Consider the following 24,437-nt stretch of genomic DNA (forward strand, 5'->3'; position numbering starts at 1 on the left):
CATCCATAGTTCTTCAGACACTCTATCAGATCTAATTCCTTAAATCTATTCATCAACTCTACTGCATGATTTAGATCATACCTGAATGGCTTAGTGGTTTTCCGTACTTTCTTCCATTTATGCCTGAATTTTGCTGACTGAGCCACAGTCAACTCTTTGTTTTTGGCTGACTGTATAGAGCTTCTCCATCCTCAGCTGCAAGGAATATAATCAGTTTGACTTTGGTGTTGACCATCTGTGATGTCCATGTGGAGAGTCATCTCTTGTGTTGTTAGAAGAAGGTTTTTGCTGTGACCAGTGTGTTCTCTTGACAAAACTGTGTTAGCCTTTGCCCTGCTTCATTTTGTACTGCAAGGCCAAACTTGCCTGTTACTCAGGTATCTCTTGACTTCCTACTTTTGCATTCCAATCCCCTATGATGCAAAGGGTATCTTTTTTGGTGTTAGTTGTAGAAGGTCTTGTAGGTCTTCATAGAACCATTCAACTTCAGCTTCTTTGGCATTAGTGGTTGGGGCATAGATTTGGATTACTGTGATGCTGACTGGTTTGCCTTGGAAACGAACAGAGATCATTCTATCATTTTTGAGATTGCACCCAAGTTCTGCATTTCATATCTTTTTTTAAACTATGAGGGCCACTCCATTTCTTCTAAGGGATTCTTGCCCACATTAGTAGATATAATGGTCATCTGAATTAAATTTGCCCGTTCCCCCCCTCCATTTTAGTTCACTGATTCCTAAGATGTCGATGTTCACTCTTGCCATTTCCTGTTTGACCATATCCGATTTACCTTGCTTCATGGAGTTAACATTCCAGGTCAACCAAAAGCAGGAGTTTCCTATGCTCATTCCTCCTTTAGGCTTATCTGCCTGAATGTCCTTCTCTGAGGAAGGCTTTGAGAATCATTGATAACATATAACCCCCCAGGAGATAAACATCTTACAAACAAAAATCGAAAGATGAGGCAGTCAAGTTACTTAAGAAACCACTCACTACCCTGCCTTTTAATTGCATAAAGAATCTTCAGCAGCCTTCACCATTATTCTGGTTTTGTTTCTGTGTTTGGTAGGAACTTTTTGGGTCAGTGGTTTCCCACTGAAGGCAATACTCTTCCTGCCAACAGGACTTTCAGAAACGTAGGGGAATGTTTTGATTGTCACCATGCCTGGGGAAGAGTGCTGGTGTTCTGTAGGAAAAGATCAGGGATGCCAGGACAAGGCTAGTCCCGATCATATTGCAGATGTTAGCAGCACCCTCGCTGAGAAACACCCAACACTTTGATGAAAACATTCTTTTCCTTGCCATCTTTATTTCCCTGATAAACTATGATAAGCTACACGTGAAGATGGGTAATCTTTAGCTATTTTGCTAAATTGGATATTGCCAGAACTATTCTCTGACATGGGATACTTAGCAGGTGTGTCTTTCAAAATAATGAAATATATGAGTAGTGAGTCATCAAATAGTTAAAGCAAGTATTTTTCTCTTTTGTAAGGTACAGCGTAATCATTTAAAAAATTATTGTATTCCCCTAATATACACAGATGTTTATAAATACAATCTGAATTAAATGAAACTGGACACTCCTTTTTAAAATATTTCCAGTTAATTTTAAATAACGGAATTAATATAATACCTTTCAAATAGAGACTTCTAGAAGTTTTTACAGTGAGGCAGCTGGTGTATGGTTCATGGTTAAATTTGAGTTGGAGTTTTTAAATGCATCTTCACTGTTGGTGGTCTCAGCAGAGTCACTTCAGACATGGCAGGAGTGGGGGATGGGAAGAGAAGAAAAGACATTTTCATTTTCCTTATGTTAAATGTACATTATCAAGGTTCCAGTTTAAATGTGTCTGAGGTAATTGGAGCCCCTAGGAGGCACTTTGCTAAAGCAGCTAATTCAGCCCATCTTCCCCAGAGAGGATAATTGTTGTTAAAAAACAAAAAAGTAAAATGTGTTGTTTTCTCATGTAATTATGTAACTGACATCTTTATATAATAATACATTTGGGTGGTCTGTCCCTAAAACACTTGGTTTGTTAGGAAACATTACAGTTTCCACGAGTAATCACTTACTCCTAAATATTTTGAAAGAATTTGGTATTGTTACATTGCATCATTGCATTAGTCAGAAGTTAAACTTTCTAAATGGGGCTGGCACTGGAAAAGGCTTCTAGGTTTTTGCTACTTTTTTTTCTTAAGCATCATTATATGAGCTAAAATATTCCTGAGATAGAATACTATATGACAGAATGTTTAAAAGTAACAAAATACAAATCTTGTTGAAGAAAAGAGTAAGGGCCCCAGCATTGCTCTCTTTTCAATGATTACACTGTGATATCTTTAATGGTGTGGTTTTTTCAGTACCCACACTGGATTGGGTTAGGACCTATGAACTTCCTTGCCTCAGTGAACCACAAATATCTTGACCATAGACATACTGCCATTAGAATATAGTTCATTTTAATCCACATTGGTAATAAGGCTATGCCATGCTGATTAAAAAATGCCACACTTAACAAAACCGAATGGAGTTTTCCCTCTAATTCTCCTCTTTTGGGGCTGCAGACTGCTTTGGTCCTACATCCCAGATTGAGCCAGGACCTGACTCTTAACTAACCATGATGGCTGATTATTCCACCCAAGGGCATTCTTTCAAATTGCTATTACCTAGGATTGTGTGGGAGGCTTTTGAAAGGAGCAGAGAGAGGAAAGGAAGGGCACAGATAAAACTCTGAAGAGGGAGGGGAAACCCAGGACAAAAGCAGTATGAAATGAACATGCGGAAAGTTGAAGTAGACCGGGCGATAGTTGAATGTTATGTATGACTTTAGCTTGGTTTTAAAGGTATAAAAGGAAATCATGAAATGATAGCAAAACTAGAATTACATGAGTCAATCAGTGGTTTATCCTCTGCAGCCAGTGAAAATAAATAGACTGAATGCAAAGAAAGGAAGACGGTCAACATTTTGGTTCCAGGAATAAAGACTAGGACCAGACTTATTCTCTCATTAGCAACCTCAACTAGTGCTTGTTGGAGAGTAGTGTCTCACCGAAATGGAAAATTTCTACTTAACATTATCCTGAATTAGTGCTTTTAGCATCTTTTTCACAAGGCAGTTGACACATTTCATAATCTTTTTATGACCTTTACTATCCAGCCGTTAGGCCTAAATATGTAACATCTTACATTTTAAGCAAGTGGGCACCCACAATAGCAGATTCAGTAACATTGTTGGTACTCAACATCAGGTTACACTACAACACAGAACTTTAGGTATGTGAAAAAATAGCATGTTCTCATGGTATAAACGAGATCAAATCACTGGCCAGATTCACCTTTATGGAAGTAAAGCTGAATTTAATGGTATATTGTCTTTAAATACTCAGGGTAGGAATTGTGATAGAGGTATTGTCTTTAAAAATGTGACCTGAGATGGCAGTACTTTTAACTGGGAACAAAATGTATATGGAAGTAACTAGATTTCAACATTGTGTGTGTATGTGTTTGTGTGTGTGTCTATTGAAAAGATACTGAAATCTTTGACATTTAGTCAATTCAGCAAAATAAAAACAGTCTCTCAACTTGTGGTTCCCAAACTGTGTACCAAGGCACCCCAGGGTGCCACAGTCAACACATAGAGGATATTTTAAGGAATTTCTTTCTTTCTCTCTCTTTTTTTTTTTTTAAAGAAAGCATAATACTCTTTTACACCAGTCAGATACCCAGAGAACTGGCTGAGGTAGTTCACAGTTTCAACATTAGATGGCGCTACATTCCTTTTGATGATGTCATAGCTTTCTAAAGCTGCGTTTTTTGAGATGGAGGTGTCCAAAGCTAGTGAACTCCGGGAGTTGGTGATGGACAGGGAGGCCCAGCATGCTGCGATTCGTGGGGCCGCAAAGAGTAGGACACGACTGAGCAACTGAACTGAACTGAATCAATGTGTGACAGAAAATGAAGGTGGCAGTATACAGTCTGATTCCAGGATTTGAAAGTTGTATGGTGCCCAGTAGGCGTACACACCCTTTAGTAAGTAATTGTGGCTATTTAAGAGTAAAATTAAACTATACTTCTGTTCTTTTAATTTATGACTTATTTTTTCAAACTGCAACTACAGTGTTCGGACATGAATATTCAGATTATTTGACTCTAACTACTTAATAAATGAACTGTTAGGTATTTATTTTGGCCTAGTGACACTAGGAAAAAATTACTGAAAGACTTAGGGATTCATGAATCAAGAGAGTTTGGGAACCTCTGCTTAACTGTGAAGCATTACTCAGTTTCTTGGAGTTGAAGCAAATATGTCCACAGTAGATTTTCAACACAGAAGCAAGCCTAAGTTCCCGATTTTGTCCCATCCATCCCCACCTGATCCAGGGTAAGTTACAAAGCTGGGAGATTTATATCCCTTCATTTCAATTCCTTTCAAATCATCTGTCCAAGAGCAAGTTGGGACACCATACCCCAGATTGTTTTCTGCTTGGATCCAATAGGATCTATATTCCCTACCATGTAGAATGAATGAGTTCCTGAAATTTGAACCATAAAGTAAATTCAAGTAATTTTAATTAGATAATCCAATGGCTTCCATTTCAAAAATAGAGCTTTTTTGTTTTGGAAGTAGGGGTGGGAGTGAAAGGATTTAGTCCCAGAATATAGTAAAAGTTACACCTAAAAAGTAGGAAATATTTTTATTAAATATTCAAAGAAGTAAAAGGGTTTTGTTTTTCAGAAAGTTGTTCACAATAAGCCACAAAAAGCAAGCGTATAATTACAAAACAAAACCAAAATATCAATGGAGCAAATTAAAGGTGCTTTTTCAATTCATAAAATAATTTTTCATTTACTAAAACATTCATGACAGGGTTCCCTGTGATACGAGCCTCCCCAGGGCATTTGAAATATGATTCAGATTTTTAAAATTCTGTTTGTACCCAGGTTTTTCAGAAACAAAACTTTGGTTTTAAACAAGGTGCATCTGTTTCCAGAAAATGCTTTCCCATGGAGCTGTGTGTAGAAGGGTTATATTGCATCTGGAGATCACGCTCAGCTCAAATCAAGATTCTCTCTGAACACACCAAGCTTAGAAACTAAACTGTCTTGGCTGCTTGCTTATGTTTGATCCTGTTGGGAATGAGGCTAATTGTTTAAGAATTTACATCCTGGTAAGGCTGTTAGCACTTTAAATTGATTTGGTACTTTTAAAAACTTATTTAAAACTTATTTATACTGAGGAAATTGGCTTTCCATCATGAGCTAGAAAATTTGTTTCCAGATTTCACCTGGTTTATCATCTGCACAGAAAACATACTCTAAAAGCATCCTTTTATAGTGATTACAAAAGATTTTAAGTATCATCTTTTCAGCAGGGTTTAATCTGTATCTGTGCTTTCTTTAAAACCTTTTCTTGTTTTCCAGAATATTCATTACTGCACTGTTTGTTCCTGATGTAGTCTTCTAAAACAAGTAGCCTTAAAAATGTGTACATGTGCCTTTTGCACAAGCCTATGAAAACTCTTTATAAACATTAATTAATTCACACAATTCTATGGAACAAGTCACACATTTTCCCTTCTCAGAATGATGCTTTTGATCCTTTGGCATTGTGTACTGGTCTTCCTAGAGAGGCAAGTTATTGTTGGTTTCTCAGGAGCAGAGAATCAAACCATGCACAGCTTTGTAAACTGCATATTACTTACCATCAAGCTTTACAATCAGTAACACACACACACACACACACACACACACACACTTCCTCAGAAAGAGTTTAAGATGAAAGTGTCATACTTCACATTAAACAGTAAGTAGATAAATCTAACTATTCTAGAAGTTCTGTCTGATGCTCAGGGTGAACTTTGACTCACATTCTAAGAGGAGCCTGGGATGAATTGTTTCTGTAAGGGAAAAATGTTTTTAAAATCGGAAGAAATGCTTTTTAGTCACTTGTGGGATACCTATACCTTAAATTAGCAGTAGGTGCATTTAACATACAAATCAGAGAGTTGCTTGAGAGTGTTCCATTAGTGGTCTGTTATATGCCAGATAATGTAGAAACATCTTTCGTTCCTCAATAGCTCTACAGTCTATGTCTTATTTTCCCCATTTTACAGAGGAGAATAATGAGAACCAGGGATATTAAGTGCTTTGCCTGGTACTTGATAGAACCAGAATTCCAGCCCAGGTCTGACTGTATAGGCTGGGCTCTCTTTCAAGTATGTATTCCTCTTCCCAGATACTGTTAAGCGACAAAAGGGCCATTGAAAGGTTATCTAGCCCATCAGCCTTGCAGACAAGCCAACTAAAACTTGCTTCAGAGAAGCAAGTCACTTGTGCAAGGCCACCTTGTGTTCAGTTCTTATTGATACCTCAGGATAACCTTGAAACGTGCTCCATAAACGTTGCATATTTAACTCAGCTGATTGGAGCCTTTCAGAATTTCACCACTCCTCCCAAAGGTTGAGATGCCAACCGTTATTTATGCTTGGTAGTGTTTCTGGAATTGTAGGGAACTCATCTTTCAAGCAGCACCTCAGGACTGGCGTTGAGATGCTCTCACGCTCTTTATCCTTAATGGTTTTTCTTGTTCAACTGCCTTTCGCTTCCTGTCCCTGCTACAGTCTACTGTGAGGATCCAGACACGGTTAGACAGTTGCTATAAAACTGCCTTTAGGAGACTGCTCTGTTCATTTTAGGCGTGCAAAATGTGTACCTTTAAAAAATTTAAAATCTTGCTTCTATGCTAAGTGTAAGTTACCACCAAGTAAATATTAATTAAGTGACCGGTTCACTCTTTTTTCCTACTCCTGATGGTGTATATTTCTAATCTTTTATTAACTGAGATTTCTTGAACAGCTATCATGCATCAGGTACTACAATAAAGCAACTTAAAACTCAGTTAATTTAGGGACTTCCCTAGTGGTCCAGTGGTTAAGACTCTGCTTCCATTGCAGGGGCACAGGTTCAATCACCGATGGGGGAACTAAGATACCACATGCCATTGCAGTGTGACCAAAAAAAAACCAACAAAACACTCAAGTTCTTTAATTAGTCCCAGAATCTTCAGTGGTGGATATTGTCCTCAGTTTTATACTTGAAACAAATTTAATCTGAGAAAGATTAAATAATTTCTGAAAAGACACAAAACTCTCTTCTGAATGGAAGGAAACTTGACTTTGGCCACCTATGAGCCACCTTTCATCTTTGAAGATTCAGTAGCCACAAAATCTTTCATCCTTCTTATTCTCTTTGAAGATGTTAAGATGCTCAGAAAGACCCAGAAGGTATGAGTGGGTCCTCAGAAAACAGGTGATAAAGATCTGGGGCTGGGAGCCCAATTAAAAACTTAGAAGCCTTGGCTCTGGAAGGAAGATGATATGTGTGGGTGCATGCATGTGTGCACACACATATCTTTTCTTCAAGTTGAAAAAACATGGCTGGATCGACGTGAAGAGAGACATGGATACAAGGGGCTCACACCAGATGGGTCCATTAAAATTTTGTCAGCCTGGTGACATAGTGTTGGAAACTGTTCAATGTCCGTGTCTACATTTATAATTTTACACATAATCTCTAATACAGTTCCCATTTAACCTACCTTCTAGGGAAAAGGTGTCCTTTAAAATTTTTATCTTGAACCATATCTTGAAATTATGTCATTCCTACTTAAACTCCTGGGATTGCTTCCCATAACCCCTGGGATAACTGCTGACTTCTTCTTAGGCATCTCCAGTTCCCATTCTTATTCCCATCCTCTCTGGCCCTGAAGCCTTGGCCATTCCAACTGCCACTGACTTCTACTGGATCACTGTCTCCCTTCTAATCACTTCTTTCTTAAATCGGGTTCTTCTGTCTCCCTCTTACTGTGTATGAGCATTCCCCCTCACTACGAGTGATTCCTAAACCATAAGCCTCCATTCTTCTACTGCTTCTTTTCCTTCATTATTTTGAACAATCTCCCACTTCTATGACAAAGGTTATCGTCTCTGTATTCTTAATTCATAGCGACATCAACATCTCTAGCCCTCAACTTTACCCCTAAGCTCTGTTCTCAGTATGTATAGCCTGTCTCAATCTGGACTGCTTATAGCAGTGTTTGTCAAGCTTAAATGTATATATGAACTATCTGGTGATCCCCTTAAAATAAGAAGTCTCCTTCAGGAGGTCTGGGTAGGTCCTGAAGTTCCACATTGCTAACCCAGCTATATTGGCAAGTAAGGCCGGAGCTTCTGATCCAAGGGCCACACGTGGAGTAGCAAGATAGCACTGTGTCCAGAGAGGACCACAGTCCCCTGCCTGGCTTCTCTATCAGCATCCCCGAATTCCAAGTTCTACCTCTTCCACAAAGGCCTTCTTAATTGTATGAACCTAAACATAAAAATAACAAAATTGACTGATACCTGTTAGTCTGTAGCCCCCATTTCAGACTCAGTTATATACTTTATTTTTCATTATTGATTCTCATGTCTTCAATCATGTCTTCCTATTAATTTAGGCAGCAATACAAGTTCTATCCAAAGAAAATCAGCAAAGAATCATTGGAGTAATTCTTTGGATCAGCTGCTGTATATTTTTTTCCTTTTGTGTTCTCCACAGTGTCCGACATTGAATGCAACATTCCTTAATACCCTGCCCTCTTTGTTTATGATGGTCCCTCCCTTTACTCCTGAAATCCTGCCCCTATACACTCTCAGTCCCCATGAGGCAGGACTCTGTAAGACTTGTTCATTCTAGTACCTGAAACAGAACTTGGTACACAATGGATGTCTAATAATAATTTTTCAGTGACCAAATGACTGAATGAAAGTTACAATAATAGTTCAGATTTCGCCTCTGTGAAGCCGTCCCTTCATCACCGAAAGTAAAAGCAACCACTCCCTCTTTGAAACTCTCATGAGGACTTTGTGTTCCTCATGTAAACCTTTAGGTTTTCTCAAAGCTTAGTCACAGACCACCTGCATCAGAGCCCTCGGGTGTGCTTGATAAAATGCAGATTCCCAGGCTCTGCTCCAGACCTGTAGAATCAAACTCTCTGGAGTAGGGCCTGGCAATCCACAGTTATAGCCCTGATCATAATTCACATTAACATTTGAAGACCTCTGATCTGAGCTCTTAGCTCTATTAAAAGTGCTAAGGAAAAAGCAAAATAACAAAAGATTGTCAAAATAGAAAGAAAAATAAATGTTCTTTCCCCAAATAATTATCAATTACCTTTTTGGTTTATTTTTGCTGGTTTTCATTTTCTCTCTAGCAGTATCATGTTTGTTTGTTCCAAAACCTTCCCTCAAGCCATTTGAAAGTTGAAGTCATGACCACTAGTCAGAATTTCAGAAGACACACAAAAAAATCATTCAAGGTAAAAATACACATTTTAGAGCTGGGGATAAAAGAGGGTAGGCACTCTATTCTTTTTATTTCCAACTACTGGCAGAATTTTAAATGAGAGAAAAAAGAAAGCACTGGCAAATTGGATGAGGACGTGCGTTCTCTTAGTTTTGCAGTTACAGGAGGATTAGTGGTGATGAGATCCAAAAACTAGTCACACGGGGTGTCCCCCCAAGGCACGGTGGAAAATGCCTGTGCTGGACAGTGACTGCCTCTGGATCTCTGAAGAAGAGAAATCGAAATCTGGGCACCTTTGGATTTGGGGATGACATGTGACAGATCTTGCGGAGTATATGGGGACATCAGTTGTACCAATTACTACACTTTTATGTATGTTTGAAAATACTGTTTAAAAAAATGATCTGTGCCTAGCGTAATTGGAGATGGGGGAAAGAGTGGATGTTTCAGTGAGGAAGTGGGGAAGACCTGCTGTTCTTGGAGGAGGGGAGTGGTAGAGAGGGGTTGATTCATGCAGCGTTGGGAGCACCCTTGGCATCATGAGGGTGGTATTTATACATCACCCACTCTTGTAAACAGATGGGCTAAAATCTGGCTACAGAGTTGTTCTGCTCTTGCCAGTAACTTAGGTAGGAAGCTTTTTACATAAATGAAAAGAAAGTCTCCTATTTAAACGGCACTTCCCTTTACTAGGTCCCAGCTCTAAAGGAAGCTGCGTTGTATGTGTATGAGGGAAAATTGGCAGGACAACTGGCCAGAATTAAAGGTCGAAGGAAGTGGCCTAGCTATGAGTTCAGTTCTTTCCAATTCTGAATTTTGCAAAAGTTACAAGAATCATGTAGACAATGAATAAGTAAGTGTTGAGGGACATTAGGCTTGACAGACTAAATAAGTTTTCTCAATAAATTGAAGGTAGAATAACCTAACATAAGCAAAGAAAAAAATTTATATTAATACATAGGAAAATAATCATAGCTGAAAGTTAGGTAAAATAGTGCATTTGGCTGGAATTGAAGTGGAAAAGGCCAATTAACCTGTGGTGGCTATGTGGAATAATTACCAAGGTGATACACTGACCTCAAAAAAAAAAGGTTGAGATAGTGGTTGATGATGCGTGTGTTCATGCTCAGTTGCGTCCAACTCTTTGTGACCCCATGGACTGTAGCCCACCAGGTTCCTCTGTCCATGGGATTTCTGAGGCAGGAATACTGGAGTGGGTTGCCATTTTTTTTTACTCCGGGGAACTTCCTGACCTAGGATTCAAACCCACATCTCTTGGGTATATCCTGCATTGGTAGGTGGATTGTTTACACCTGTGCTAACTGGGGATCAGTGATTGATGCTGATGATACTGTAAATTGTAGAAAAAAGGGAAGTGGATATTCTAAAAGGTATCACTGTATTGACTAAATAGACTTGAGATCTCACAAGAAATTTTTGCTGTTTTCATTACTCTTGAGCCCACTGACTTGACTTGAATGATACCACTCTAGAACAGAATGTCTGAAGAGGAGTTGAGAGAAAGAACAGAAGGAAAAGGGAAAAGTAAGCAGGGCAAGGGGACTGAAAGGAAAAGAGACCCAGAGTTGATCTTTGTCAAACAAGACCACGCCAGGAATAGTTTGTTCAGTGTGAGTAGCTCAGTTCCAGATACAGGGCAGCTGGAGAGAGTTCAGAGAACTCTCAATGAGAGAATGAGACTGAACAAAGAACTGGAAAGCATATAAAAGACAGCAGCCTGTGAGGATGAAGTCCATGATATAAGTCCTTTTTCTAGTTTTTATGGCAAGGGCTAAGAAATATCAGTTCTCTTCTATATAGTTCAGTTTCTCCCTTGATATCCAAGGCAGTCATTCTCTAAATATGCTAGTGCTTTCGGGAAGACAGGAAGGAAAATGTGTGCATATAACAGATAGGCAATAGTCTGGGTGGACCCAGAGCTTTAGAGTGAGATAAAGAGCAGCGGGGATAAAGAGGGTGTACATGAAACAGCAGGGAGATGACTGTCAGAGTGTGGGCTCTTCACATGATAGCAATTCCATCCTTGGAGGCAAATGAAAGGTATGCTGAACTGGTCCTCGAAGTTTTATTGTTGGGAGTCATCCTGAGTCTGGCAGTGAGAGAGATTACCTAATGGGTCTCTTCAGTCTCTTTTTCTGTGATTCATCTCCCCTAGCCTAGAGCAGTCCATGGTTGAGTCACTGCCGAACACAGATATCTCATTAAAAAGGGGAATTAAGGGTTATTAAAAATGACTTGCTGCTAGTCCTAGATTAAAGAAAGTGGTCCAGTTTACAATTACCATTGCCCTGGTCCAAGATGGAATGCAGGTTGTCAAAATCGGGCAGTTGTAGGGGAATAGGAGTGAGCCAGAGTACACCTCCTGGTATTCTTGTGAAAGAAAAGAGCACTGAAAGTGAAACTTCTGGGTCACTTTGATTGAAGCAGCCTTCCTTCACCTGCTGAGGAAACTGAGACCTCCAAATGAAAATTTCAGAAGTTCTTGGTAAATCAGTGACATCAGCTTGGAGTGTGGATCCAAACTGAGTTCTTTGTGTTCCTTTAAGATACAGAAGGATTGAGTCAATGATTTAAAAAAAATTTTTTTTATTTTAAAAATACTTATAAAAAGTCACCCTGATAGCTCAAGGTTCTCCTGTGAGAACCTAAAAATTGCATAAACAACAGTGAATCAACCAGCGATCATGGAAGTCTCTGTCTTAAGAAACATGTACGTGTCGTACGCTACACGGTACGCCATCCTTATTGCAACTGAGATAAATATGAAATGTTTATAGAGCATGTTTCAGAGTCTTTCCAAGGTACAAACAAAAAATGCACACATGGTTACCTAGCATAAGTTTGTTGTCTCTCTGAGTTTTTGTTTGCTTCTCCGCAAGGTTGATGGGCTAGATAACTGGCAGTTTATATAAGAAGAAACTGTCAGTTCAGAGAATTGCATTTTATATCTGGAGAGCATTTCTTCAGAGAATCCTCTTCTTGATCGCACCCCATCTCATGTACCTCAGATAGCCCTACGCACTCTGTAAAAACATTAGTCCTAGCTCATTGAAATAATCATGCACAGGCCATTTGGCCCCATGAAAATAAAAAAGGAGTGATTGAAAATCTGAAGACATTCAGCAGGGGTAAAACAGAGGAGTGTCTGATCCAGAGGTAACTGTCATCCCATTTCTCCTGCCTCCAAAGTATCTGGGTTCACCTCACCTCTTCACAGCTCCCCCTGGATCCAGAATTCCCCTTTGAAATCCCATCCTGCTCATAAACCCCAAATAGTTTCTTCTTTCCTAAAAAGTAAGTCCAGGCTCCTAGCCTGGCCTTGAAGGTACTCTATTATTTCTTCCAAGAGCTCTTATACAGACTGCGAATTAATGTTTTTCCAGTTTTCTAATTCAAAAGGAGTCCTAAACGGAGAGTGATGATTTTCATCAGGATTGTGCTGAAATATACAGGCCAACCTCTCACAAAGTATCAGTTACATGGAGACTCTTATCAGAGCCTCGATATGTATGTGCCCCAGAAAGACTGAGACACTGGAATTGCCACTGGTTCCCACCCTAATACAAGGGCCAGCCTTGAGGGTACCTTCCAGCTTCCTCTACATCTAGTGTTGCACTGGGTTAAAGAGAAAAAACCTAAGAAAGATTGTCTTCAGGCAACAACAGCACCATTACTGTGTAGTCTTTAATTTGTGTTAGTAATATTTAGCCTCTCATTTTTTCACTAGCATATTTAAAATCCCCCCCCCCCCAAAAAAAAAACAAAATGAAAAGGAGTAAAAATTCTATTCTATGATTTTTTTCTTTTCTTTCTGGATACAGCTTTTGCTGCTCCAGTTTCTTGATCTAAGAGATTCTCCCCTACCATGGTGACCCAACCAGGAGCCCCTGTGAGGGTGCTGAGGTCATTCCTTCAGGAATCCCTCCTGGTCCAGTGTGCAAGGCAATTTTAGGGGAAGTCTTTCTGTGTGTTAGCCTGGGAAGTGATTTGGATGCAAACACAGTGCCTTGACTTGGAGTGTTCTTCTCTTTAAATGTTTGAAGTGAATACACTTTTGTTTTAAGAAAGGAGACTGATACTGTCTTTTAGTTCCTTGTTCTGCCTTCTTCCTTAAGTCTGAAGACTTACTCAATAACTCGAAATCCTACATTCTTAGCTCTATGGGATTGAAAGTGAATTAAAGGAAATGACGGCTAAGGCTGAGCAGATGGAAAGCAGTAAATTCTGATAATTTCTGACATCTCTCCATCCGCTCCTTTAATGTAACCAATAATCTCTTCTGGCAAGAACTTGTGTTTGTATTCTGGGATGGTATACCATAGTGCTTAAAATTAGGGCTGAAAATCATACCTCTGTTTGAACATTGCAAACCGAGTGGTTGCCTGTGTCTGAAGAGGTGTGTCTCACATTATAGACACCACTGTTTTTTAAATATGTGTGAATACTGTATGATTGTTAAAAATACAAATTCATGACAGAAAATATTTGCAAAAGGCCTATTTGATTTTAAAAAGAAACTTGTTATCTAAAATATATAAGCATTTCTTAAAATTCAACAATAGGAAAACAAACAACTCAATTAAAAATGGAGCAAAGACCTTAACAGATATCTCACCCAAGAAATATGCAGATGGCAAATAAACACATGAAAAGATGCTCCACATCCTATATCATTAAGGAAATGCACAGTAACACAGCAACAGGATACCTCTACATACTTATTAGAATGCCAAAATCGGGAACACCAAAAGATGGCGAGGATGTAGAAAGAGAAACTCTCATTCATTGCTGGTGGAAATGCAAATGATACAGCCACTTTAGAAGACAGTTTGGTGATTTCTTACAAAACTAAACATACTTGTAATATATGATCTAGCAGTTGTGCTCCTTGGTATTTGCCCAAAGGGGTTGAAAACTTCTGTCCACACAAAAACCTGCACAGGGAGGTTTACAGCAGCTTTATTCCTAATTGATAAAACTTGGAAGCAACCAAGATGTCCTTCAGTAGACGAATGGATAAACTGTGGTGCATATGGATGATATAATATTCAGCACTAAAAAGAAATGAGCTATCAAGCTATTAAAAGACATGGAAGAGCCTTAAATGCTTTTTGCTCAGTGAGAGAAGCTCTTGCAAGCATTCCTGAATTGGCAGTAACTTTTGAATGTTCCATATTTTCTCAAGTTATAGATACTAAAAAACATATCACTTACATGATTGTTCATTAGGTTCCTTTCCCTCCACCCCCCCCTTTTTTTTTTAACACTGAAATGTTTGGAAACTTGTGACCTATTGATTAAAGTGTTTACTGAGGAATAAAACCACTAGATAAAGTTTTTGTCTCTGGGATGGTGTGTGCTAGTGAGTCTCCTCCTGTTCTGAGTGAAAAGCCTCAGACTTTCCATTTAAGTGGCACACTTTCTATCTTTCATCTGAACAACATGAAATACTTACGAAAACTCCACCTGGTGATAGGAGGAGGAAAAAATTAGTAAATTGGGTGAGGTTGGGGTGAGGGGTGAGATTTGCCCAAGGTCACGCAGGGCACAGTGGGAGCGTTGGGTAGGGAGCACCGGATTCTTCTGACTTGGATTCGTTGTTCTCAGACGCCATTTGCAGAGACTTGATAAGATTTTTCTGCTCTAATTTCATCATCAAAGAGCTTGAGTTTAAAATACTTGTATTTTGTGCTGGTATTTTTCAAAATATGGTATCTCCTATCAGTGGAGTCTATCGTTTGTGTTAGTTTATTTTGGCAAAATTGTGTGAGCTGAAGCTCTGAGGTTGTATTGATCTGTATTCCATAAAACTCAGACCAAGTATTCATGACACAGATTTGATGGAGAAATAGTTTAATAGTTTAACCTGAATAGTTTATTTTTAAATAAAACATTCAGGTTAATCTGAAAAGTGAAGTTATTACTGACAGCCTTGTAGTGTCCCAAGTGGGAAAAATCATATGTGAGAGAATGCTATGCTAAATTACAAAATAGCTATTTGGGGAATATTTTCCTTGCCTATGTTTCAAATTTCCCAATATTCACATTGTAATTTCAAGAGGAAAAGATACCAGAATTCTTTTGTAAATATCTTGGTAATTAGGCTGTATTTGTCTTAAAAATAAGAATAAAGGAAATACTGTAGTCCAGAGATCAATTAAATCACTGCTAGGTGTAAATATTCCAGCAGGAAAAATCCACAGTTAGTTACTGCTGAAATGCATTGTCTTAGAAGAAGCTATTAGTCCAGCACCCCCCATGCCTGCCTTGCACTCTATAACTACTGCTTCCTCCTGCTGCTGCTAAGTCGCTTCAGTCGTGTCCGACTCTGTGCGACCCCATAGACGGCAGCCCGCCAGGCTCCCCTGTCCCTGGGATTCTCCAGGCAAGAACACTGGAGTGGGTTGCCATTTCCTTCTCCAATGCATGCAAGTGAAAAGTGAAAGTGAAGTCGCTCAGTCGTGTCTGACTCTTCGCGACCCCATGGACTGCAGCCTACCAGGCTCCTCTGTCCATGGGATTTTCCAGGCAAGAGGACTGGAGTGGGGTGCCATCGTCTTCTCCAACTGCTTCCTCCTAGATAACCGACATTTCTAAGTCACAGTCACCACCCCCAAGCCTATCCACATGCCACAATTTGAGCTTGTCTACTTTGGATGTATTTCTCTTCCTGTTTGTTCCTTTTCAGTGAAGGACGCTTCAGTCTACCAAGTGGTCACTTAGAACAATCACCTAGCCTAGTCTTTAGGGCTCCTCCACATTTGCTCAAGGCATTTTTCTCTATCTGAAAATTTGATCACCTCAAATCCTCTGCCTAAAAGTAAGTGAGCCCTCACAGCCATTGGTATCAAAATTCAAATTCTTTGACACAGTACATAAGGCCCACAGTTCCCTCCTCACTTATCTATGGCCAGTCTGTCTCATAACATGTGATATGATATGTAGTTTCCTAAACAGGTCATGTCATTGCTTAGTTCTTAGCATTTGCAAATGTTATTCTCTCTTACCTGCAGCCCTTCCAGAATCAGCACTGGGGTGTTTTTTAACATGAAACTTCTCCAGCTCCTTTGGTACTCACTGGTCTGTGTAACTCCTCTGTCCTCACACCCCACTAGACCTCAGAGCGGTGATGGTGTCTTACTTGTATTTCTGCTAGCTATAGACAGCCCAGTACCTGGGACATAGAAGGTGTTCACACAATATTTGTGAATGAATGAATGAATGAAGAAAGGAATCAGGAATTTAATTTCTTTCTTTCTAAATAAACAGAATATCAGAACATTGATCGTACACAGGCTAAATCCAGGATATCTGAGTTTCCAGTGCTAATAGGAATCATGAGTCTATGATGGTGGGTAGCTTTCCTTGATAAAAAGATATGGCCTGTTAATTTCCTCTCTGCCATTTTTATAGTTATAGCTACACAGCCAGATGACCTACACAGAGCCAGGGATTCTGGCCAAACAGCTGGACGGGTGTTCCTAGGCCTATCAGCAGCCTCGGACAGGTCAGGTCAGCATGTTCTCCTCGCCCTCCCACCTGCACACCCTGTGGACGGTTGTGTCTCATCAGGCTTTGTTCCTTCCCCCCAGGAGTCATGTGCATACTCTTCCTTTAATTCTTTCTGTTTTTAGACTCTTTCTCAATGAGACCCTTCACATTGCCATAGCCCAGGAGCTTAGATGCCCCAAGTGTCTCTCTGTTCAGTAATAATTACAAAGTCATCACTAAAGAATGCTGTGAGAAGAAACAAAATTAGACACTGTGCATTTCACAGTCCTTATACTTATTCTTATGATCCTGCATCATGTCCATGTCAAACAGTAACCAAGGATTTAGATATCCCTAAAGGATATGATCTTCGGGAACTTCTCAGAGGTGTAGCATGACAAGGGGGAGCTTTTGCTAGTGCTCTGTAGGCAAGCTGTCTTTGAGAGCGGGTGAAACTGTGATCCTTCCAGCAATAGACAGTGACCACATCAAGCCCCAGCTGGCTAGGCTGGAGGTGTTGTTAGTGACCATGCTAATTAGAAACTGCTCGAGCAGCATTTCTGCCTCCCTCATTTCTTCTCCTCCTTCTCCTTTTTCTTCTTTTACGAATTGCTATGGGAGAGAAGTTAGAGAAGAAGGAAATATATACAGAGTGGGAAAGAGGAACGATTGAGATTGTATGAACAAGAACAAAAGAGATTACATTTTCAGGTTGGAGTAGAGGATGTTGCTTGCCTGGGAACCAAGCCCACAGAGTCACCTTTCTCAATGCAGTCAAGGCATCAGGGCTACCCTGATGCCTAATTCACAGCTCCTTTGCTTGGATCTGTCTGAGGTACACACAACCAAATGGCTTTTCCCACCTTCTGATGGCCCATTACCATCTCAGGAATAGAAATAAAGAGCAGGAAAGCTTCATTTCAATAAAGAAGACAGCAGAGCTTTGTTTCTGGATGTAGAATGCATGTCCAGTAATCTTGAAGGACTCTCAGAATCCATCTCCTCTGTCACTTCAGTCATGTTTGACTCCTGGTGACCCTATAGACTGTAGCCCGCCAGGCGCCTCTGTTCATGGGATTTTCCTGGCAAGAATACTGAAGTGGGTTGCCATGTCCTCCTCCAGGGGATCTTCCCAAACCAGGGATCGAACGTACGTCTTCTGCATGTTCTGTATTGCAAGTGGATTCTTTGAGCCACCAAGGAGGCTGATCCCCCAGGGAAGACCCAGTGATGCATTTTGTCAGGAGTGGGATCCAACCAGGCTTAGGATTCCTTAGGATCCTAAGCCACACAGGCTTTAATTAACTCTAGAATTATAGTTGCCTCAAATCCTGTGTACAAAGACAGAAGCTAAGTTCTTAAATCCACTAATAAACTGGACATTTAAGGTCTATAAGAACATAACATTTTATTCATTATTTTGTTAATTTCTAGAACAATGATTATCACATTTAGTTGCTTTAATGTTTATCAAATGATTGAATTGATGATAAACAAACATACAGTGTTGCCTTATAATTTATTTTGCTAGGACAAATCTAGATAAGAGGATAGCCTACAAGCTCTATGTGATACCTGATGTAGTAGCTTTCAGGATGCTGCCATTTTCTCTAATATCTCTGCTTTTGACCTTCACTCACAAATACCCTGTTTCCAAGCAGAAAACATTGAGCACACAGGAACCTTCATTTGCTTTAAAAATTTTTTATACCTACTAAAATATGTGGAAGAAATTTTTCAAAGGGGTGACATGCTTTCTATATTGCACCCTAGAGTGATTATGGAGGAGAAAATCACCTAATAACTTTGCTCTGGAATGTCTTACCAAAAGATGGGTATGTGACGGTATTTTATACGTCAAAATACAAAATACAAAATTGTTCTTTGTAAAGAACAGTTTCCAAATTAGTTGAAGAGTTAATTTGTGTTTCTATGAGAAAGTAGAGTCTAGTTTGTGCATAGTGTTATTTATGTTCAGTCAGTTTTCCAGACAGACCACAAAGAGAGGAAGATGTACTAGTTGTGCACCTGACTTCTAGATTCCTCCAAGATCTCCAGACTCTGAGCCTGTGTTTTTGGGGAGGTCTCTAATGGGACAGAGGCATGTTCCCAGGCTGCAGGGAGGTAAGGGGAGTCAAAGGAACAGATGGTATGTTATCAGTACCTGGAAGCAGATTCCTCATTACAGTTTCTCTTCTGCCAAAAAAGTGTCATTTGCTCTTTTATTCAACAAATAATTCTTAACTGGACACTATGTAATCAACACTTTGAGAATCTTTAACAGTGCACCAAACCAACAAAACTTCTGCCCTCATGGAGTTTGTATTGTAGTTGGGAGAGAGAGTTCAGAAAGAAATGAATCGCACACATCAGATGATTTATCGTATATTAGATATTAAAAATACATTCACAAATTGTGATCAATACATCAGAAAGAGATAGTTCAAGAAAAGAAGGGTGATAAGATTTGGGTCTCAGAGATTGGGAGGTGGGTGCTGCTTTAAAAAAGAATGATCATTAAGGTAAAGCTCCCTCAGAAGAGGACTCGTGTATAAAGCCTTAAGAAAGATGAGGTTCGATTGCCAAGTGTCTGAGGTGCAGGCATGCCTGATGTGTTTGAAGAACAACAAGGCCACTATGGCTAAAGAATGGACAGCGGGAGGGTAAGAATTGGTCATGTCTGGGAAATAAAAGGGGAGAAGCAGGGCTTACAGGACATGCTAGGGCTTGGCTTTTACTCCCATTGAGATGGGTAGGTTTTAGAGGACCAGAAGTAGAGGAATAACCATGGCATGTGTACTAACAGGACACCTGGCTTGCCTTGGCTGCTGTGGACCAGAGGGGGACAAGGCTTAGAAACAGGGAGATCAGTCAGCAGGCTATTGCAATAATCCAAACTGGAGTAACCTTGTTGGTGTAGACCAGAGTAGGAGCAATCAAGGAAGAGCCAAAAGAGAATTTTCTCATGGATTAGATGTCTGGTTTTGAGATTTAGGAGGAGTCCAGGGAGGTGAGCAACTAGAAAATGAGGCTTTCCTTTTCAGATACTAGGAAATACAGGTATAGGCTATACCAAGTGTTCTCTACCTGTTTGACATCAAAGTGGGAATGCCAGGTAAGCAGCTGGAGCCAAGGCAGCAGATAAGCTCCAAAGAGGGAGCCATGAGGTACTTCTGCATGAGAGGTGAGAGGAGGAGGGACTGGCAAAGATGGCTGAGGAGCAGCCAGTGGGGCAAGAGGAAGACAAGGAATGTGGAAGCTGGAAAAAGTGGCACGTGGGAGGAGTGATACGTGAGGTCGAGACAGTGTTCCAGACACTGCTGTGGATGCAGCCTTGACGGAGTGAAAGGGAAAGAATACAAACAGCAGCATGACACAAAGGCTGTCTTACTCCACATACACTGTGTGTATGGGGATGTACATCAGGTATGTTTGAACAAGGCTGAGTTACAATATAAAAATAATTGTAACTCAGCTTATGTCAGGGTATTAAGTGACTTAGCTAACTGATCTGAAAAAAATGGTTATCACAGTCTCATCATATTAATGGAATAAATAGCCAGCTATTTAAGAGTTTAAATTCTAGGGTTATGTCTGTTGGGCAAACAACTAAAAATAACGTGTTATATTGGATTGTGAATTGTTAAAGTCAATATGTATCCAAGTAGTTCCATATTACTCTGTGAGTCTGGTTCCCAAACTAATTTTAAGTAATTTTGGAAAATAATAATGGACTTCCTAAGACATGGGGATGCAATTCATTCTCTACATACAGGGTCTCCCCCCCATCCCCCGCCAAATATTTGCATATTTTATACTAAAAATTGGGCTCTCAAGTTCAGTCCCAGCTTATAGCATAAAGAGGAGTGCATGGTTCTGATTTTATTGAAGAGTATAGGAAATGAATGAAGAGAAAGATTTAGACTTAAAAATTGACTTTTGTGTAGCTTTATTAGTGTTAAGACTGTGATCAGGTTCAAGAATTGTGTTTCTTATCTCTGTAGTCTAGAAATTATCGAAGGTTTTTGCTGTAAACTTTGGACACTGAGTTGCATTTTGAACTTTCATTGCCAGCCATATCTTTTCAGCTCTGCTCCCCTTCCGTTAATAAGTCCCTAAAGGTAGGCTTTCTTGGAGGAATGGAAGTGTTTACTGTTTAACCTTAGAATTATATAGCTTGTTCCAAAGTAAGCAATTTGACTGTGATGGTGGGGAAGTAACTGTGGCTTATTCACAAAATTTGAACCTCAATAAAATTTCAGAATCAACATAAAATTTTAAGACTTTATCGTTTGCCCACAAATACAAAAGGGAGGAATCATTAGAAATAGCTTAGTTATTTATTCATGTTATAAATAACTATCATTTCAGTTTATAAAAGCATTTTTAAATGCCCCCTCATGGAAACTAAAACGTTATTTAACGTCAGTTAACTTAAGTCTATGTGTATTTTTTGATGCTAACATTTTTAAAAGCAAGTTTACACGTTCTACTATAAATTTCCATGCTCTGTTTTTCTCTCGGAACTTGATCCTTAGATTTTTGTTTGCACTCGGCTGTGCTTGCAAATTGAAGTCCTTTAGCCATCACTGTCATTTTCATCACTAGTAAATAATATTTATTTAGTGTACTCATGCTTTTTCTATAGCTGTTTCTCTAAGTAACATCGCAGTTGTACATACAAGCTGAATATGATTCAGTAAGAAGCAATTAAAATATTTCTAGAAATTTTACTTCAGGTATTTTCAGGCCATTGCACCTTACAATACAATTCTGATGTTAGAGGACAAGACCAATTCTTATTTATAATTTACCTGTTGAGTGGTTACTAATTTATGCTCCACAGAAAATGCCTTGACCCATTATATCACTAAACCTTTATAGTAAGTTGTATGACAGTAATCTTTGGCTCTAAATTCTCTTGAAGAAATAAATCATAATTGTGATGTCTTATATTAAGCACGTATGAAATTGCCACAATTCAACTCTTTTTTACAATTAGAAAAAAAAAAACAAATATTATTTGGCTCAACCTAATATTTGTATAATCCATATGAGATGAGCACAGAAGATACCAAGTTTCAGATTAAATGACTTGTTCAGGTAATGTTGTTAGAAAATAGCATAACTGGAACTTTAGAATTTGGGTTTTCTGACTCAAAATTCAGTATGTTTTCTACTCTACTGTGCTTCTGGGAACATATTAAAATTATCACAATAATTATGGTATTGAAAGTTTGATCGAAACTAAGGGAACTATGTTTCTTGAGGGAAAAAAACATTAATGTAGTTAAGGGATTAATCACTAGGAAATTAGAAAATATGGGGAAAATGTACTTCATTTACTTTTTACATTTGTACGCCAAGAGATATTTTTGTTTCCACTTTTTCTTTTACTATTAAAAAAAATAAAATTTCAAGCATTCACGGAAGTAGAGAGAATAGCATAGTGAACCTCAGATACCCATCAGGTGTCTATCGCTCAGGTTCGAAAGCGGACAATGCAAGGTCAGTCTCACTTCATCTGTGTGCCCAAGTACTTTCTGCCCAACACTGGGTTATTTTGACGCCACTCTCAAGCATCATACTATTTCATCCTTAAGTCTTTTAGTATGTATAATAGATAATTCCCAATCCATCTTGGAAGCCAACTTGGTGACATGAATATTGTAATTGTTGATAAGCAAACAAAAACCTTTACAAAATTGAGTAAGGCCTATGTAAAGATTGTTTAGAACTAAAAATTGCATCCCGTCAGCAAGAATTCAATAACCAAATTTTCCCTTTCTGGCCTCTCTGCATCAGATACTAGCTGTAGGTGTGCCAAGGCATGCATAAGAAGACTTGTTATTGAACACACTGTTTACAAAGTGTGTGTGTACTGAACATAAAATCCAACATACTATCCAACTCAAGTAATGAAAGGCTCTCTCCTTTTTTCATGTTGTGTTTGTGTATGGATGCATTCTTAAAGAAAGAAAATATGTATTAATGAATAAGAGAGTTGACGCAGTAACTTCTGGACATATAGCCTAAATGGTATTCCTGTGGAGATGACGTTCATCAATTATGAATGTTTTTGTTATTGTTATTTAAATTCTCTTGTTGTCTAATTGGAAAACTGGTAAAATACTATCATTTTCCAGATAAAGTTCTTGGCAAGTTTTCTGTCTTTCAAACCCCCTAGGACAGTCCACAGCTCCATGAAAACATGAGTCAAATACATTACAAATTTCCCAAGGAGAATCAACATCTTTTCCAGCTGTTTGGATAGTCTGTCTAACATCTGACCAAAGCCCTCATCTCCCAGTATTGTTCTGGGCTTTTACACTTTGACTTTGATTTGTTCAATGTTACAATTTTAAAACTGAGCCAATAGTGTGAGTTTTCACTTTTTCTTTAAGACTTTTAACTCCTATCACTTATGAAAATAACAATTATAATATAAAGTGGGGTAGCACCAGCCCCAAAAGATATTGTCTCCCTAGGTATTTCTCTTTGACAGTGCACAGTTCCTTCTTAATGCTATCAAATTTCTCTCTCTCTCTTTTTCCCTCCCTTAGGCAATTTTTCTATTATTTATAGAGCAAAATGTCTCCCAACTATAACATCACAAGAAGTAAACTTGTTTTGATTGATTAGTTTCAGGTTTTCTATTTTAAATGTCTTTTGGCACTGGGCAATGTGTTTCAGTTTATTCAGAAGGAATGCATTTGTGATCATTCCAATTAATCCCTTGTCTGTTTTGTCTGGCATCTGTGTGAAACTAGTTATAATAACTTAAAAGTTTGGCAAGGTGAATAGTAAACTGCCCAAGGTGGGATGGAAAGCTTTCAGGGCCCAATTAACAAAAGTCAACTTGTCTTCCAGCCTATCCACACAAAATCATCTGTTGCTTTGAGTTGTCTTTATAACTGTTAATAACGTTTGATAAGTAGTTCAGGGCAAGAAAGTGAATCAGAACAACTGGTCAGATAGAATGGCTTCCAGAGTTAAGACCAAATTTTCAGCCTGGAAGCGTGGAGCGTACACACACACACACACACACACACACACACACACACACAGAAACAGAAACACACACAGTTTGGGCTGAGGAGCAAAAGTAAACTGTAGAAAACCTGGAACTTTGTTCAAGCTATTCTTCAAAGAGAAAGTGATTTGTTTCAAACGTATCCAGAAGCTGAATTGTATGGATCTTTACAACCACCTATGTACTCACCTGAAACTGAAGCAGTGATTAGGAGTCAAGTGTACCTTTCAAAATATAATAAGACAACCCCACGGTTGTTGTTAAATATAATTTAATATCTTTATCATAACAGTTCTTTTTCTACTTTCATTGACTATCTTTTTTCTACTTTCTTTTTCTTTTTTTTTTTTTTTTTCATTTTTTTCATTTGTTTTCATTTTTTTCATTGACTGTCTTTTTTCTACTTTCATTGAGTATCTTTTTCCTTTTTAATTTAAAAATGTAAATTTACTTCAGACTTTTTGGCTGCCACATTTGATACCATTTTGGGGGACTCTCCCTCAAGCTTCATCTATAACCTGTGAGATATGTATTGGATGTGTGCTT

General features: G+C 38.9%; 1 protein-coding gene across 5 annotated transcripts in view; it reads left to right on the forward strand.

The window, feature by feature from the left end:
* The window catches only part of ARL15 (ADP ribosylation factor like GTPase 15), a 578,537-nt gene that overhangs the window by 466,184 nt on the left and 87,916 nt on the right, over positions 1 to 24,437 (forward strand). The window lies entirely within an intron of this gene.

The sequence above is a fragment of the Bubalus bubalis genome, chromosome 19 (genome assembly GCF_019923935.1).
Source record: "Bubalus bubalis isolate 160015118507 breed Murrah chromosome 19, NDDB_SH_1, whole genome shotgun sequence".
NCBI lineage: Eukaryota > Metazoa > Chordata > Mammalia > Artiodactyla > Bovidae > Bubalus > Bubalus bubalis.